Genomic DNA, 18,302 nt, shown 5'->3' on the forward strand with positions numbered 1-18,302 from the left:
GGTGCTAGCTACTAGCCCATTTTCCTCTCATCTGTCTGCTCCTCTCCTTTTTTTAATCCCTTTTCTCTCTGCTTCCCTTGCCTGATCAGTGACTAAAATAGAGGTTCTAGTGATGAGCCCCCAAAGCAGTTGTATGAATGGAACACTGGGCTAGACTCAGGGACCTCCAGGAAGACCCAGGTCCAAACCCTGTTTCTGCCACTTATAGGCTGTATGGACACAGGAAAATCAATCCATCTCTCTGAGCCTCTGGGAGCCCTTTAATACTAAAAAATAAACTACATTAGTGCTATTGAATTCAATAAGCATTTATGAAGATCCTACTACGTGCAAGGCAACATGTCAGGCATTGGAGATACAAAGGCAAAATTAAATAGCCCCTGCCTTCAAGAAGCTTATATGAGGGGAAAGACAATATACACATAAATAAAACTATAAATAAAGTAAATAAAAAATATATGAAATTTGTCATTTTCACAGGCTTTAACAACATCAGTCTCAGGGAATGTTGGCTAGGCATCCCACTCCCAATGTGTTCTTTCTCCCCATTTGGGCAAGAAGCCCAATGCCATTGACAGAGTGTGGATAAATAAAAATATATTCAGAGAAAATACAAAGTAACCAGGGAGAAGGGAGGTAGGGCAAAGAAATGTTCTCATGTACAAGAGGCCCCCAGGGTGAGTTTCCACTCGTGATGTAAGCACAAGTCCTGCACATTTGGGCAGTAGGAGCTCCTATGCTCCCAAACCCTCCATGAGTCCCCTCACAAGATCAAGAGAACACAAGGAAGGGCCCCCAGCCCTTTTTGGTGGATCTCTTATGACAAACTTGGGGGAGAAGGTAGACTAGAGGCTCACAGGATGGGTAGGCTTGGGACGCTGCAATCTGCATCCCTGGAGGGACTGTGCACATGAAGGACATCCCACGTGAAGTGCAATGTCCCATGGGTCATGGCCACCCAATGCCAAGCGGAAGCTGAGCAGGAATAAGTAAGTCAAAGATGGTCCATCCAGCAGTGAGTGTGTTCAGAAAAGCAGAGCAGCCCAGGGTGCCTTTCAAGCCTCCTTTCAGGTCTACAAAGGCTCTCTCTCCAACCAAGTGAACAAAGGTATTTTCCAGAAGGTCAGTCCTTGGATGCTGAGGGCATAAATTGCTTTGCACTGAGGCAAAACCTATCTTTTCTAAATCTTCTCTACATCTTTCTAGGGTTATTTACCATCTTCTGCCTTTCAAGCCCAAACAGCTGTTGATTTGTTTCTTTCTTTCAGAACTAGACAGATTAGCCAGCTGAGGACAAATGGGGTGGGGGAAGAGGAAAGGAAAGGAGAGAAGAGGGAAGGAGGGAAGGAGAGAGGGAGAGAGACAGACAGAGACAGAGAGACAGAGACAAAGAGACAGAGAGAGAAGGAGAGAGAGGAGGAGAGGAAAGGAGAGGGAGTTTCAAAAATAAACCCTTCAGAGGGGCAGCATGACGGCAGAGGGCTGAGGACTTGGGCACACCTTCAAAGCCGTGTTATTCTATGCTATTCATACCACTTTCCTTGTTTATGTAAAAACAATTTTTGTTTTCTTTTCCAGGAGGAATTCTGCCCATCGCCAAGGGCAGACGTGTTTATCAAGCTGTGTATCTTGAAGTCTGACATAAAATCTGCGGCCTTTGGTACAGTTGAAAAACACTCTGTCAACACTAAGGAGGGAGCAAGCCGATGGGCCTGGCTGGGACCCAAGCCCTGCAGGAGGAATGGATGAAAATTTGACTCAGGGCCAAAAATTACAAGATGAGGGAAAGTCAGCCACCAGGAGAACAAACCTTTTCCATTGGTTCTGTTTAATATCTGGAAGAAGCATCCAAGCCACAAGGAGGTTGGTCCTTTGGTGAACAGACGAGTTTTTCTCCCTCTTGGAAAAACGACTTTCTCCTGGGTTCCTATGAATATATCAATTCTATTAAGCCTGAGAGTGTCTGTCAGTGGGATGTTAAAAGTCTGACCATTTTAAAGACTGCCCACTTCAGAAACAAAATACCTTTCAGACTCGCTGTCGGGATTTCGATGGACACATTGAACTTAAGGGGGAGGATAAACTTTGTACATTGGAAAGAGGGAAGTTGGGAGTGAGGAGAAGCTCTCATTTTAAGTAAATTCTTGTAAATATGCTCCGACTTAATAGAAATCCCCAAAGCACTCAAGTGGCTTTGAATTCACTAATAGCTGTGAAACAGGACTTTTTTATGACATAAGGAATAATGTCAGGCTAGAAGGCCCAAAAGATCCCTCCCTGGCCCAGACGCTGGTCCAACAGGCTTCGAAATTAATGAAGTGGGCTTTAATCAATAGATCTTCCTTCTACAGAGAGACGGGTCTCCAGAATTCCCTACGGTGATAGGACCCTAGACACCCAAGCAAGAAATCTTTCAGCTTCCAAGAACTGAGCAAATGATGGCCAAAGAGAGATCCCCAGCCTTTGTCAGGGAAGACAGATCAAAAGCCTTTGGGGGGGGAGGGCCTCCATGCACAAACTTCCACTGGATTTCTTGAAGATCTGGTCCTCACTAGTCAGGCTCAACTCAACTTCCCAGCTTCGAGCAATCTCAAAGTTGGTCATTTCCATGCATCTCTCTTTTCTTTTCCAAAGCCCCTCCCATCCACTGCCCAGGGACCTTCCTTTCTCCTACCCTGTCAGCCCCCCTCTCCTCATCTCTTCCACACTCTGTCAATGGCATTGGGCTCCTTGCCCAAATGGGGAGAAAGTACACATTGGGAGTGGGATGCCTAGCCAACATTCCCTGAGATTGATGTTGTTAAAGCCTGTGAAAATGACAAATGGTGAGAAATTGGGCAAAAACAAGGAAGGGGTAAGAACCCAGCTAACTGGGAGCAAGTCAAGTGGGGTTTTACCTGGGGGTCCTATGCAGTGGTTTGTTTTTTGACATCCACTGTTGTTAAGTATTTATTAAAAGCAGGAGCAAAGTGCCAGGCAACACTACAACCACAATCTCTTCCTTTAAAAATCTCTCCCAGGGGCAGCTGGGTGGCGCAGTGGATAGAGCACTGGCCCTGAATTCAGAAGGACCTGAGTCCAAATCCAGCCTCAGACACATAACACTTACTAGCTGTGTGACCCTGGGCAAGTCACTTAACCCCATTGCCTAGCCTAAATAAATAAAAATCTCTCCCAGGTTTGATTCCAAATCCACTTTGAAGAAAAAATTTCTCTCCCAAAATCAATAAATACACTCCCCTAAAAAGTTCTTATCTGTTCCTAAAAAATGGGGGTGGAGGGTAAAAGGAGAGAAGTGATTATGAAAAAGTAAAGGACAAAGAGGGAATTTAGGTGACCCCACAGTGCACAGAGCGGAGGGCCTGGAGTCAGGAAGACCTGAGTTCAAATCTAGCCTGAGACACCTACTAGCTGTGTGACTCTGGGCAAGTCATTTAACCCTGTTTGCCTCAGTTTCTTCATCTGAAACGTGAGCTGGAGAAGGAAATGTCAAACCACTCCAGTATCTTTGTCAAAGAAACCCAAAGAAAGGGGTCTCAAAGACTTGGACACAACTAAAATGACTGAACTACAATAACAAATAGTACGAAGGTTCCTAGATTTTGGACCTGGATTCAAATCCTCCCTCTACTACCTCTGTAACCCCAGGCTAAGTCACTATTTGTCTCTGCGCCTCAGGCTCCCCATCCGTGAAATGAGGAGTTTGTACTAGATGAACCTAGGGTCCCTTCCAGCACTAAACCTCCTATCCTTTACTCCCATGTGGCTGAGTGGCTGTGACCTCACAGAAGGTGCTCCCAGGTCTGAAGGGATGAGCAGGATGGAGAGCCCTGCTGAGCAGAGCATTTTCCAATCCAGATCCTGCCAAGGAGTCTTTACCCCAAATCCTGCTGTCAGAGTAAAGAAATCAGACCCTAAAGGACCATAGACACAGGGACCACAATGATGTGAAGTGCACCAAAAGACATCAGAATGCAGAGAAATGAGTCACTGGTCTTGCTTCCAAAGTCCTGACCGTGAAATGTGTTTACCTCCTCTGAATCTAGAGGGCTGGCGGGCTACGGATGCAGAATGCTACAGACATCGTTGACAAGTTGCTTTGTTTTGGAAAAAATGATTTTTCGTTGTTACAAGAGAAGGTTCTAGTGGGCATCAAATTATTTGGGGGGATCATTCATGCTTTTAAAAAAGCATCAATAAAACATTTTAAAATTCCCACTGCCATTCCCATTGAGGAATCAATGAGGGCCCAGAATAAAGCTTTCTGAGCAAGCACCCAGTAGAGGTGACTGCCTTCTCCCTCTGGGAGCTAAAGCCCTGAATAATTGTCCTGAGAGGAGAGTTTCCTTTCAGGACCCTCAGAATCTGCCACCTCCCCACAGACACTTAGTAGGAACTCTTCTGGGGTCAGTAGTTCTGACAGAGGAAAACCTCTCCAAAAGAACCTTGGAAAAGTCCCCCAGGACCTTCCCTGATGTACTGGTTACTGAGAATGCCTCACTGCCCAAACCTATAATGACCAAACCATAGGCAAAATATAATATCCCACAATTGTTTGAAGTGTTATCATAGCAGTGAAGGAAAGCAGAAAGAGGGCCGAATTTGGTGTCAGGAAGACCTGGGTTCAAATCCCACCCTAGATATTTACTAACCTTTCTGAGACTCAGTTTTCTCTTCTGTAAAAGGACAGGAATAATCTGAGCACCTGCTTCCCAAGGTAGTAATGAGGCAATGGATGGAAACCTCTCAAGCCCTTTAAAAGTGTTGGTTATCATTGTTATTTGAATGGATATTTAGCACATTGCCTAGCACACAGTAGGCACTTTATGAATATTTATCGATTGATCAGTTGACTGGGTAGAATACTCCAGTGATTCTGCCTCTATCGGCTTCAACAGCAGCCATAACAATAACATCAACAGCTGACGTTTCCCTAGTGTTAACTGGCTTGCAAAGTGCTTTGCACACGTTGTTTCCTGCAGGATCCCCACTGCAGCCCCATTGTACACATGGGGAGGCTGAGGTTCAGAGAGTCTTCGTGTGATTCTTCCTGGATCGCACAGCCAGATGTAATGCAAAGGAGGTTTGGGAAGGTGGGAGGAGAAGATGAATAACCGAATCCAAAAGCTGTTAACAGGGAGAAGTCACAGTGAGGTTGTGCTATTAATTAATGAATCAGTAAGCATTTATTAAGAGCTCACTGTGCGCCAGCATGGTACCAGGTGCCAGATACAAAGAGACAGTGAAACAGTTTCTACTTTTTATGACATTCCGGGCATTGGTGGAGGGAGTCGACACATTCACTCATTTATTCAACAAAGATTTATTGAGTACCTCCTGTGTACAATACAAAAACCTACCATCGGCCTGCCTCTCCCCTCCCTGATTCAGAGGTCACAAAGCACAGAAGGCTGCAAGCCCACTCCCCATTGCCCCCCCCCACCCCCATCTCCATTTAAAACACACGGCGTCTGGGCTGGGCTGGCAGGCTCTTTCTCATGCATGCATGCATGACATTCCATGGCAAGACATGGTCCCCACTGAGGGCATCTCCCCAAATCTAAGCTCCCCAAAGGCCAGGTCAAAGGATTGGCTCCACATGTTTCAAAATCAGACTGTGACGCTTCCTGTCTCTTAAACTGTTATCGTGTTGGTGTGAGGAGACAGAAAATTATTCCCCCCATTTCTTTTCCTTAAAGCATGAAAAATACGGAAGTACAATGAAATCCAGCCTGGCGTCTACCATGACATCCACCCAAAGCACTCACAAGAGTCAGATTCTCCCGAGGTGACTCAAGGGCACGTGATATTAATTGGTTACGGTGCCTGCTGGTTGCCAAAGCAAGCCAGCTGTGGACTGGCCTCCAACCCAGAGGCTCGCCCTTCTGCTATCACTGCAGCCACTTGACGGCCGAGCGAGCTTGAACAAGTCTCTTGACCTCACTGGGACTCAGTTTCTTCCTACGTAAAATGAAGGGGTAGAATGAGATGCCCTCTAACCTCCTTCCCAGCTCTAGCCCTATGACAACAACTAACTGTCTCATGCGACAGAACATTCACTTTGGGTTTCTTCAGAGTGGTAACACAGAAACCAAAGGGCAAAGGAAATCACAAGCATATGCCGCAGATGGGCCCCACTTTCCATATCTAGCACTGATGCCAGGCATCATCTAGCCCAGCATTGCTCAGCTAGAGCCACATTGCCTTTGGAGGGAGCATTCTGACAAAGAGAACCTATATCACACTCCAACAGCATGAAGGGCAGAGTTCTGTGATGTGCTTGCAATGCAGAAGAGAAAGCAGCCACAGCCCCCGGCAAACCGTATCCAGGGCAGCAAAGAAGCAGAATCAGAAAGACTGCCGGGATGTGGGCAACAGCTAAATCCGTGGTGTGTCACACATACGCTACGTATCACCATGCGTAATGGAAGAGGACTGCACAGGAACCATGAGGAGATGCCCAAGACAGAAGCAAAATCAAGGCTCACTCCTCTGCAATAAGGAGCATTTAAACCAGGCTGAAAGGTAGCTGGACCCTGGGGCCTTGCAATGACCACTCTGGGTCCAGGAGAGGTGATGCTGAAACACATCAACCTCCTTGCAGTAGAGAAGTGGGGGACTGTTGGGACAGAATGTCACATACTTATCAGATGAAGTGACTGTTTTATTGTTGCTTTTCTTTGTTACAAGAAAATATTCCATGGGGGTGGGAAAGGGAGAATATATCCATAAATGAAACTTATTTACAAATAAATATGGAAAAGCTGTGGCTTTACTCTTTAATCCACTACTGTTCAGATGAAGCTCAATCCAGATCTCAGGAGCTGGGTGCAACCTGTGTGATCTTTCACCCCCAGAGGCACTGAATTGAAAACTCCCTGCCTGTAATGTTGACTTGAGGAAGAAGCAATCACTTGGTCAACCAGAATTTATTAAGCAATTACTGTGTGCTAAGTATGTCCTGGGGCTACAAAGAAAGGTTACAGACCACTCTTGTCTTCAAGAAGCTTACATTCTAATGGGGGAAGATGGAGTCTGAATGCAGGTAACATAGATGGAAAGGCAGTCTCGAAGGAGAAGGCACCGGCTGAGGCTGCGGAGGGGCAAGAGAGAACTCAGGAAAGGGGGCACTTCAGTGGAGTCAAAAGGGGGAGGAGGGAGAGGGCTGGGGCAGGGGAGAAAAGGAGAAAAAGACTAAAAAAGAAGAAAGAGGTAGAAGGGAAAGGAGGAGAAAGAGAAGGAGGAGGAGAAATAACATGTCCCAGGCAGGGAAGGCCTTGATGCTAAGCACTTGTGTTCTATGCTCCCCTAACCAGGCAGCCTGGGCCCAACGACCTCTCATCTACAAATGACCAAAATGGCAGAGCTTTCAGCACCGCATCGTTCACAGCAGCTGAAATGGGATTTTCCATCTGTCACTTATTTGCCCCAACTGTAAGGTTTTTTTTTTCACATTTTAGAATAATTCTCGCATTAATTCTCCTTAATAGCGAGGCATGCATACACCAAACTGAGGTCCCTAACCTGGTTCTACCATCACTGGAAGATGGTTTAACCAAGTGACCCAAGGAGTGTCATTGGGGGGGGGGGAATTGGAGCTGGGAATGGGGGATGGGGGGGGCTTTTATGTTGTTTATCCTTCAAGACTTCTCAGTCATTCAATTCTAAACTACCAGAAGTAAAAGATCAACTGAGCCAAGTCTGCTGGGGTTTTTTAGTGCACAGACTAAAACAAAAGGTGATAAATATTCAAATGATTTAAAAATCACAGGGAAGTTTCTGGTCTACTCAAAAGTGCTCTGAGAAACCCAGGGCTTTACTTCTGTTGAGGCCATGCATGGTACAAGGAAACACAAAATATTGCTGAATTTACATTTTAAAAAATCCATTGGAGGCAATTACAGTCATTCTACCACCCCACATCTTGCCAAGGAAAGTCATCAGCAGCATTCTCCAGTTTTCTAGGGTCTGGACTGTAAAAAAAAGACACGCAAACCCACCCAGCAAAACCAGATTCCTGAGCAGAGGCTCCGCTTGCCAAGTTTCAGCCCAGAGCAAATATTTACTGCTGAGTTACAGGGTCCTCCAGAAGGGCCCAGCAATGGTAACACTCCTATCTCAGATGCCCGGATTCTGAGGATGGACCACAAGGAAAGATAGAATTTAATAACAACATTTATAGATTTTGAAAGCAAACAGAATCCAAGAGGCTGCACATATGGAGAAAGATGATATTTCAGGCCAACACATTTTCTCTTGAAGATCTCTTGGCTGTTTGCAGCGAACAAGCCGAGTTGCCTCTGGGGCCTCACAAATCCATATTGTAAAACACAGGCAGGAAGCAAATGAAAGGCCAGACTGACGCTGCAGGGGAAGTTGGTGAGGCAGGGCGAGAGCCTCGACTTCTCGGGGTGCAGGGAGAAAATTCCCAGCATCGGCCAAAGGTCACTCAGCACCTGATGGAAAAGCCTGGATTTCTAATCTCAACCTTCTCCTCCACTCCCCCAAATGCTACTAGGAGCACAGAGTCAGTCCTGGAAGGGAGCCGGAGATCATGTTGACTCCAAAGGGTCTGTGGAGAGGTTACAAGGCTTCTGTGACTTGGATGAGAATAAAATGACATCTTTATTTTCACTGACCTCTAACTGAAATTTAGCATTTCCTTTGACTGTGAGTGTAGGCAATAAAACATTATTCTGGAAAGGGCTCCATAGGTGCCGCTGGATTGCCAGTGGGTCCATAACATACCCCAAAAGGCCAAGAACCCCTGATCTGGTGAGCCCCTCTCATTTTATGGATGTGAACCTCACCAACAAGGCCAGAGCCAGGATCAAGGGACCGCCCATCCAGAGAAGGAAGGGACCTCCAAGGTCACTGCAGTCCAGCCCTTCCACCTATTTTACAAGTGAAAACACTGAGGTCTGGAGAAATACAGCAGCTTAGCAAAGGTCACACTGCCCCAGAGCAGGAATTTGAAACCAAATTCCTGACTCTCTTATCACCTTCTGCATCATCAGTGCACTCCCTGATTCCAAGAACCCCAGAGGAACTGGATTATTTTCAAAGGCCCTTCATCCTCAGTGAGCCAAGGACAGCACCCCCTGGTGGTCCCTCCATCTTCCTTCTCTCGGCCCATCCCTGGAAGGGTGTCCCTCCTCCCTGCCTCCTGGCTTCCTTGATTCTCCCTTCCCCAAGATGTCTTTCCTGTCCAATTTATCCTGTCCATATTTTGTTTTAGTACTGGTGTTTGCCTGGGGTCTCCCCTCATTAGGTCATGAGTTCCTTGAGAAACACAGACTGGTTTCACCTTTCTTTGTAGCCTCAGTGCTTAGCACAGTGCCTGGCACATAGTAGGGGCTTAATATTCACCAGTTGACTGACTTCACAAATTGCCCAAGAGTATATTAGTTTCGGTCCTCTCATGTGTGTCTGCCTGTCCCTGCACATGTGGCCCCCACAGGCTCTTACTCAAAGGAAGAGAAAGAAGGAGGGCAGAGGGAAGCCACATTTTAATTTCTCTCCAGGCTGGACCCATCAGAAGCAGCCCTCCAGGACTCAGTGGCTTGTTCTTCATTACTTAGCTCCGCACTCCCTCCCCCGTCTTAGCGCTGATAATCAGATGTCCCTCTTTAAAGGGATCACTCTCTGGTCTGGCTACAAGTCACACAGAATTACAGAAGCCGATCAAACTGAACTTCAGGTAGGTGACCTGGTATTTTCAGATGAGCCCAGGAGGCTGTCTGCTTGGGTTCTGCCGCCCTCTGGTGGCCATTCCTTAGCAGGCTTACAAAATGCATCTTTTCAAGAAAATAAGGGAGAAACCTCATGCTTCAGGGGAAGCTTAAGAGGCCAGGGTTGGGTGACAGAAGCCAACACAGCCTATCTAACTAATGTAGTAGGTGGAGTCCCTAGGGAGCTCTGAAGAGTGAGACCTTAACTGGAACTTAAAGAAATATATTTTACAGAGAGAGCCTGAGTACTTCCCAAAAAGTCCTCTACCCTCTAGTCAGAGAATCATTGGATTCAGGGGGTCTTAAGAGATCAACCCCATGTACCCATTTTACAGAGGAAGAAACAGAGGCCCAAAGAAGGGGCTGACTTCCCAAGATCCCACTAGGAGAAACATCCAGATTTCCAATAGGGGAGGGAACCTTTGGAAGTCATCAGGGTCCATGCCCTCATTTTACAAATATGGAAACCAAGTGACTTGCCTGGGACTCAACTCACACCAAGTCCTAGTTATGGAGCTGGGACGAAGCCCATCTCTCACACTGCAGTGAGGAAACTGACCCCCAGTGAGGTGAAGGACCTTGTGCCCAAGACCAGAAAAGCTGGGACACAACCCAAGTCCTCAGACTCCAAATTCTTTGTCCTCTCAAGGGAGGCCAGAGATGGAAGACTGTGGATGGTGGAGGTTCATTGGGGAGGCCTATGCTTTTGATCATCCTTGTCACGTGGGCTGGACTGGGGTGCTCACCTCTCTGAGCCTCACATCTAATTTAGGGTAGGGGACATCTTCTGAATCTCCCCCTCGGAGCACCCTGCCCCTGGTGAGGGGGAAGGGGGAGAGAGAAGAAAAGGAAGGGAAGGAGAGGAGGGGGGGGGACTATCAGAAGTGTGGAGGGAGCTGCCCAGACAGAGACAAAGACTGAGTGGGAGGAGGGAGGCTTGGATTTTAAAGGGGGAAGGGGGACATCTCCTGATTGACTGATTGATTCAAAGCATTTAACCCCAGCCACCCCAGCCCAGGGGCCCCTGGATTCAGCTGTGCTCCCCCCTTCCTCTGCCAAACCCCAGTCCAGCCCTGACACATCCCGCTCTCCTCCCTCCCCAGCCTTGCCTGGACCCAGGGGAGCCCGGGAGGGGCCTGGGACCCACAGAGGCTGCCCTGATTTACAACCCCCGAAGTGAAGGCCTCGGGAAACCCTTGCAACTGGTGGAAACTGACTCCGGGGCCTCCGGGCCCGGAAGAGGCCCCGAAAGGGGACTGAGAGGAGGGGGCCAGAGACTGGCCCTGAGACATCCTAGCGGGGAGAGGGAGGGAGGGAGTGTGTCCATCCGAGACCGCCTCTGCCTGCGGCTGAAACCGACCCAAAGAAAAGGAGAGGTCTCGCGGGGCTGTAAGGTGAAGGAGGCTCAGTCCATCCCTCTCTCCAAGCCGCCCCCCCCACGTCCCCGTGCCTTTATTTATTTGTTGTGCCCAGTTAGTTGTACTGGAGATATGCACAAGGAGGGGTGGGGAAATGGGGGGAGGGGTCCTGTCAGCTCCAAGCAAGCTGCTGAGGGGGGGAGGGGCACAGTCAATGGGACTCCGCCAACTCCACCCCTCCCTCAAGTCCTTGAGCACCCTCTAACCTTGATCTCGCCGGGGAGATGCCCTGAGGCTCCGCTGGGCCAAATAAAACCCTGGAGGACCTGGGTCTGTTGGGCTGCAGAGCTATCAAGTTATGGTATGGCTTCCTGCCTCGCCTCTTATCCAGAAAGAAACAGCCACGAACTCTGGCTCCTCTCTCCAATATCTAATCCCTATGTCGCAGAAGGATGAGGGTCCCAACATGCTTGGCCTGGAAGTGGGGAGAGGACTCAGATCATGGCATCAAATAAACAAGCAGAACAGACTTTCTCCCTTGCAGTACTAAATCAGGGGGGACTTTTCAAATGAGAACAATCCAATTCAGTTTGCCCACTGGAGTCCATGGCAAGGACCCTTAGGCTTTAAGCAAAGCAGAGGAGGGCATTGGCTTCCCAGCCCTGAGTACAGGCTGCTCAGGAACTTCTAGTGGCCATACCTAGGAGCAAAAAAAAGACCCCGACTGGAGCTAGGCCAAGAAGGATTCACCCCCAAGCTCTCTGCTAGACAAGCTTGTTTCTGGGGAGCCTACTGCTAGACAAAAATGCAACCAGCTCTTGGCAGGAGCAAAAAAAAAAAAAAAGAAAAAGAAAAAAGCCCATGGGAGAAAAAGCCAGACTTTAGTGAGAAGAGTAATTAAAACCCCTGAAAGAAAGCAGGGAGCAAAATGGCCTCAACATCCCTTCTTAGAGAGCTGTACATTTCATGAGTGCAATGGCTGAATGCATGGCTAGGCAGAACTGTAATAGGCAAATTTTATCCCCAGCTGTTCCATCTGCATGGTATGTGTGAGGAGAGGAAAGCACAGGAAACCTCGTTTCCTCAGAAAAGGATGGTAACAGGGTGCAGGGGTATGTGTCACTGGGTGTGTGTGTGTCATAGTGACCAGTTCTTCTCACCAGACTTAGGGATGGTGCCAGGAAGAGCCCGGGATTTGGAAGGGGAGAATTCCAATACTGGGTGTGACCTTAAGCAATCAGTTATCTCTCATGGCCCGGGTTTCCTCATCTGGAAAATAAGGGACTAGACGAGATGGTCCTTAAGGGGACCTGCAGCTTTGATTTTATAACACCTGTGACTTGTTGCAGCCATCAGAGATTCTGATGCCCATTTCTGATCATCTCCCCAGATGCACCAGGAGAGTCTCTGAAAGTGGGCAAAAAGGGCCCACAATGGAGGTAGAATAAACATACGCAGAAGAAAACTGAGAGCTGGGCAGGGTGCTTCCAACTGTCTCCGTGTGTGCAGCGCAGGAAGGACCTCCTTACACTATCCTGAAAACTTGGAGTCTCTCCCTGGCCGACTCTGGGGAATCTTAGCTCCCCAGGACGGATCCTTAGTTAGAAACAGGGCCTAGGCTCTATTTCACCCGAAATTCCAACCATAGCCACATGAAATCTGATCTCCGTGCAAACTCAGTGAGCAGAGGCTTAACATTGCCTCAACTCCCCATCCCCTCCGCCCCAACCCCCACAACCACACACATTCTCTTTTCATTTCTTTCGTTTCAAATTCCCTAGCTGCTGTTTTTTAATCCTGGCAACATCTCCCCATACACCCAGTGCATCCAGGGTGTTTGCAGACTCCTTTTCTCCCTCTCTTTCCTAAACCCAAACTGAGAAATGCAAGCTTCCCAAACAGTCAATAAACACCCTTTTGTTATATGGACACCCTATTAGAAGAGATGGGGGTCGTGTTTTCCCACTCGACTCCGAAGTGACTTTTATTTTAAAGAAAATTTTAAACTATTCTACGACGCACTTTTTTTAAGAAGTAAAAAGATTTGCCAGTTCATTTGATTGCAAACTCCTGCTTAAGGCTAAAGAATCCGGCTCCACCTGGCGGCGCCACGTGTCACTTGCAGACAGAGGCCCCGGGGTTGGGAATGTGAAGGTTGGCTAAGGAGACCCCCCAGCCATCTGTGCTGAAGCTGGGGGGGCTTCCCAGGGAAACGCCCCTCGAGCTTTGTCTCCTTAAGAGGAAAACGTTTCCTTGGCCCCAATGTGATTGAGAACGGGCGGTGAAGTTTCTCCCTCTGAAGACCTGGAAATAGACGGGAATTTCTCTAGTATATTTCATGAGAAAGTGACGAGTTCACAATTACAAGAAAAGACATTTCCTCGTCCCATAAAGTTTCGACCTAAGTCACATCATAAGAGAAATATATGTGTTACCTAACCTTTGCAGTTAAAAAAAAAACCGCAGGATTTTCTATCTCATAGTCACCGCGGTTTCCAAAAGGCAATCTCTTTAGCAAACAAGTTGGGAGCGCGTTAATAGAGGGCTGCAGCCCTCTGCAATAATTACTACTGACCACGCGGGGGCGCCGCTAAAGTCTCCCGGGACCCGGTCGAGGTGACGTCTACCTTCATTTGCATGCTTCCAACTGATTGGACATTAGCTCCTCTTACCGACGATTAACGTCAAACTATTGTCCGCCAATCGGCGCGGGGAACCAGTGTGATTGGTTCCTTCGGGGGATGTCAATCATCCGAAATTTGCATACCGGTCGGGAGGGCGCTAGGAGCTTGTCAGTTGGTGGAGGCAGCTGGAGGAGGGAGACTAGGTCGGAGAAGAGTGAAAAAAACTTGAAGGGCAAATATTGCTGCGGAAGACCAGCGGAGCTAATGCTTCCTGGGCCCATGATTAAAAACTGTCTCAGAGCATGACGGCATAAACAATAAACATAACAAATAAAAGCCCAAATATGCATTCAAATAATAAAAACGAGTTTTCTCATTTCCCAGCCCTCAAATATTATTAGCAAGGGGAAATCAGTCATAAATGTTGGAAGGTATAAAAAAAAGCACGATAAGAACTATAATCAGAGAATAAATAATTCAGATCCTTCAAAGGGAGATTTTTTCCAATAAAAATTCTGGAGAGTGTTATTTCAACAGGAGAGAGGATCATTCAAAGCGCAGATGAGATAAAGCCAGAAGAACGAATATATTTCTTTAAATTAAAAAAAACTTTAAGAAAAAGCTTAATTGCATATCCCCACACCAGGTCCTTTCAAAATTGTAATTATCACCCTTCTTTTTACATTGTAGATGGTGCTCGGACAAATCCCGCATACCGCATAAGATGTGGAGCGAAGAAATTCTTGCTCCCTGAATTCGTAGCTACAGGGATATCAGGTCAAATGAAGCGCCTACTCAGCCGCAGGCGGGAGCAGAGGAAAGTCCCTTGTGACTTTCAGAAATCCCGAGCAAGGAGGCATTCCGAGGATTTCTGTTTCCCGGGTTACTGTAATTAACAAGGTGTATGCAGGTATTTGACACACTCTATCTCCCGACTGGGCCCAGGTACAGGCGGATAATGATGGTTATGAAAAAAACAGTCCCGGCTCCTGCCTCTGACCCCGGCCAGGCCTAGCACCAGAACTTTCTCCGCAGAATGAAAGAGTCTGAAGAAAGCCGGGGCTCAGCCGAGAAGTATTTCGGCTACTCACTAAGGCAGCCCGCGGCCCTCCAGATTTTTGTCCCAAACAGTCACAGCAAACAAAGCGCCCGTTGCAAATACTCCCTTCGGGGGGCTGAAATTTCCCTCCAGAAAAACCCAGCTCATGTGAAAATGACTTTTTCGCCCTAGGGAAACAAATGAACGGGTTTCTTTTCTGTCTTCTTCCCACCAGGTGCATATGTGTGCATTGCTATTTGTGCTTTTGTGTTTGTGTTTGGTTTTGTTTTTTTCTTGCCGGTACGGTCCTTTCCCGGGCATTTCCAGCTGACTGAGCTTTGTTTGGTTTTGTTGTTTTCCTTTTATTTCCAAGAAGAGTATGTTTGTATCCCTGCGTGGGTGTAAAATGCACCTCTATAGAGATGTGAATCCCTCCTTTCTGGGCAGAAGTGGGAGACTATGGATGGGGGACACTGTGTACATTGAGAATCCGTTGAGACATATAATATGTAATGCATATTTTACACACATATTATATGTATATGGTTGGTTAGTTTTGCTGCTTTCCCCCTCTCTTGTGTACAGTTACTACGTGCCCGTGGGAGCTCAACAGGGATTCTACTAGCTAGAAAAGGCCGAGAATATATTTAGTATGCCATATGAGACCTTTAATCCACAGAGAGAGTTTAAATTCATCTCCTCTTTGGCTTTAAGATCAAGACCTGGAAGATATGTCAGGTGCCACCTAATCTAACTTCCACATTTTACAGATAAAGAAACTGAGGCCCCGAAGTATTAAGTCACTTGGGAATCCGACATCTAGAGCTGGAATGCGGCTCAAAAGTCCTCTAGCCCGACTCCTACATCTTACTTGGGAGGAAATGAAGGCCCAGAAAAGTGAAGAGATTCAGAGTCATAGAACTGGAAGGGGAAGGAAGTTCAGAGACCACATAGTCCGTTCTGTTTACTATTCAGACGTGGACATTGAGACCCAGAGACCATAAATGACTTAGGAATCATCGATCTAGAAGCTGAAAAGGGATTTAGCGGTCAACTAGTCCACCCTGCTCATTTACCAAGTGAGGAAACTGAGGCCCAGGGTCTTACAGGTAGTATCAAAGGTGGAATTTGAACTCAAGCCCTCTGACACCCGAGTCAGTGCTCTTTCCACAGTGACACACTGCAGCCTCAGGGGGCACTTTCTGAGACATATTAGCCCCGCGCCGCGTACCCGCTCCCCAGTACTCTCTCGGTCAGGCACGCAGGGCTGTCTAAAAGTTAGGGCTCAGTGCCTCTAACGGGAAGCCCCAGTGAGCTTCTCCTTTGCCAGCTCCCGGTGAGCTCCCCATCGGCCCAGACTCTGTGCATAGCGCTAGCCCCGGGTTGCCCTCGGTGGCCAAGCTGCTTCTGAAGTGAGTTTGTGCATTCCCCATTGAAGCTGTCAATCACACGCACGCAAGCACCGACGCACGCGCACCAACACACACACACACACACACACACACACACACACACACACACACACACACACACACACACACACTCCCACCTTTGCCTCCTCCCATCTCCACGCCCCCTTCCCTTACGTCATCCCCGCCACACGACCAATCAGGGAGCTGCTACCCGTCCCGAGCGCAGCAGCCTAAGGAGAGGCCGGGTCCAGCCCGGGCGAGCGCGGAGTAAATCTATCTGGGCTAGCGCTCTCAGCCGCCCGCGCGATGATTTACAAGGGCCCTTTATTATTTGTAACACTTTGGGAAGTTATTAAAAGCAAGCTCTACCGTTTCCTCTTGGCTAGGTGGAGTTGCTGGCCAGGCCCTCTTAGGAGGAGCGCAGGACCTCGAGAGGAGGGGCTGCTGGGGAGGGGGCTGGTCGTGGGTTTGAGAGGCATTGAGCCTGGGGTAGTCCAAGCTGCCGAAGGCCTCCTGCTCCCTTGACACTAGTTCTTAGACAAGCTGGTCTGGGACCCTACGCCTGTCAACTAGGGCTTTTTCAAATGTGGTGGGGTTGGTAAAAGATGCTCAGAAAACTCATCCCTAGGGAACAGATAGAGATATATGCTCCGATACCCAAATGCATGTGTGATCTCATTTATAGCGGAGGAGAAAGGGCAACAGATATTCTTTTCCTTAGCAAGCGCCCAGCCCCCTCCCCACCACACAAACACACCTTCCCCCACCCCGGTCTGTTTTCCCTCGGATGCTCATTAAGAGTTGCCTTTATATCCCGAGCAATAAAACTGGGTCGGTTTCAGTCCTAAAACAATCCTGGTTTCTGTTTTCCTGTTCCCCCCCCCACCCCCCACTCCACCCCAAGGAAATTGCAGGCGCCTTCGGCAATGAACCGCGGGAGACGGCATCCCGCGGAGAAGAGCCGTTTCCCCTGGCGTCCTGGGAAGGAAGAGGGAAGGCAAGGGCTGGGCAGCTGGGGAGGGGTCTTGTTGTTTACATGTGAATTTCATACCTTGTGGGGGGGGGGGAGGCAGGAGTACCCAGTTGTCTTTGTGGCCTCTGGCAGGAAAAGGACCTGTAGGAAATAATTCGTGATCTATATTGAGCTAGCTTAGCTCACCCACCTTCTCCCAACTCCTGATTTATTCTTCACATTATCACTTTTGGAGACAGATAAGTTCCGGCTGGTGAAGTCTTGAGGGCTTCAAGGCTACTGAGATTGGGTAGAGAATGGCTACCTACAAGCTTTAGCCTTCAAGTTAATTTGCCGGGCCTCAGTTTCACCATCTGTAAGATGAAGGGAATGGACTAGATGACCGCTAAAGTTCAGTCCGGGCTCAGAGGGCCTAGAAGGGAACAGGTGGGTTTATTAGTCTTTGAACGTTCTGCCTCTGAAGCCCATCCTGGAAGTCTCCTGGATTTCAGGGACTATGTTACACAGCTTTACAAATCGAAAATAAACTGGGTGGGGGTAAGCATTAAAAGAAGTCGGGGGAGGCGGGGCTGGGACTCTACCGTTTGATCGGGGATCTGAGTAGCCTAGAAAATAAACCGTGAACTTCAAAGAGCAGCCAGAGGCTCGCTCAGGTTAATTTTCTGTTTCCTAAAAGGCTGATTAGGGCAATAAATCACCCGCCCTTGCCCTCTCTGGTCCAGTCCGGAATCGGAGGCTAGCTTGCCCTCCCCGCCTGCGCCTAGGGTCGCCCTCGCCCCTCCCCGCGCTGATACGATATTATAAATCAGCGTCAATAAATCCTCTCTGGGCAGCAGCTTCACCCTAGCGGAAGAAGGAGGGCCTGGAGAGTGGGGGGGTCGCGGGGAGGAAGAGGGTGCTGCGGCTATCGGGGCAGCCGTGCAAATTCGCTTCCTCCTTCCCCAGCCGCGCTTTAGGTAAAACCCAACACCGAAAGGCTGCTGCGGGATGTGTTTGGGAAAGGTTCGAGCGTGTTAGCGATTTGAAAGGCTTGGCCGAACAGTAAAGACACCCAAAGGGCCGCTCCAGACTTATCAAACGACTTCCGGGAGCATAACCCCCTAGCCTGTGATCTTGGCATCCCAAGGGCCCATAAATGTAACTGATGGGGGCGGGGGGAGGGGAC

This window comes from Phascolarctos cinereus, unplaced genomic scaffold (genome assembly GCF_003287225.1).
Source record: "Phascolarctos cinereus isolate Bilbo 61053 unplaced genomic scaffold, phaCin_HiC Scaffold_1;HRSCAF=81, whole genome shotgun sequence".
NCBI classification, from domain to species: Eukaryota; Metazoa; Chordata; class Mammalia; order Diprotodontia; family Phascolarctidae; genus Phascolarctos; species Phascolarctos cinereus.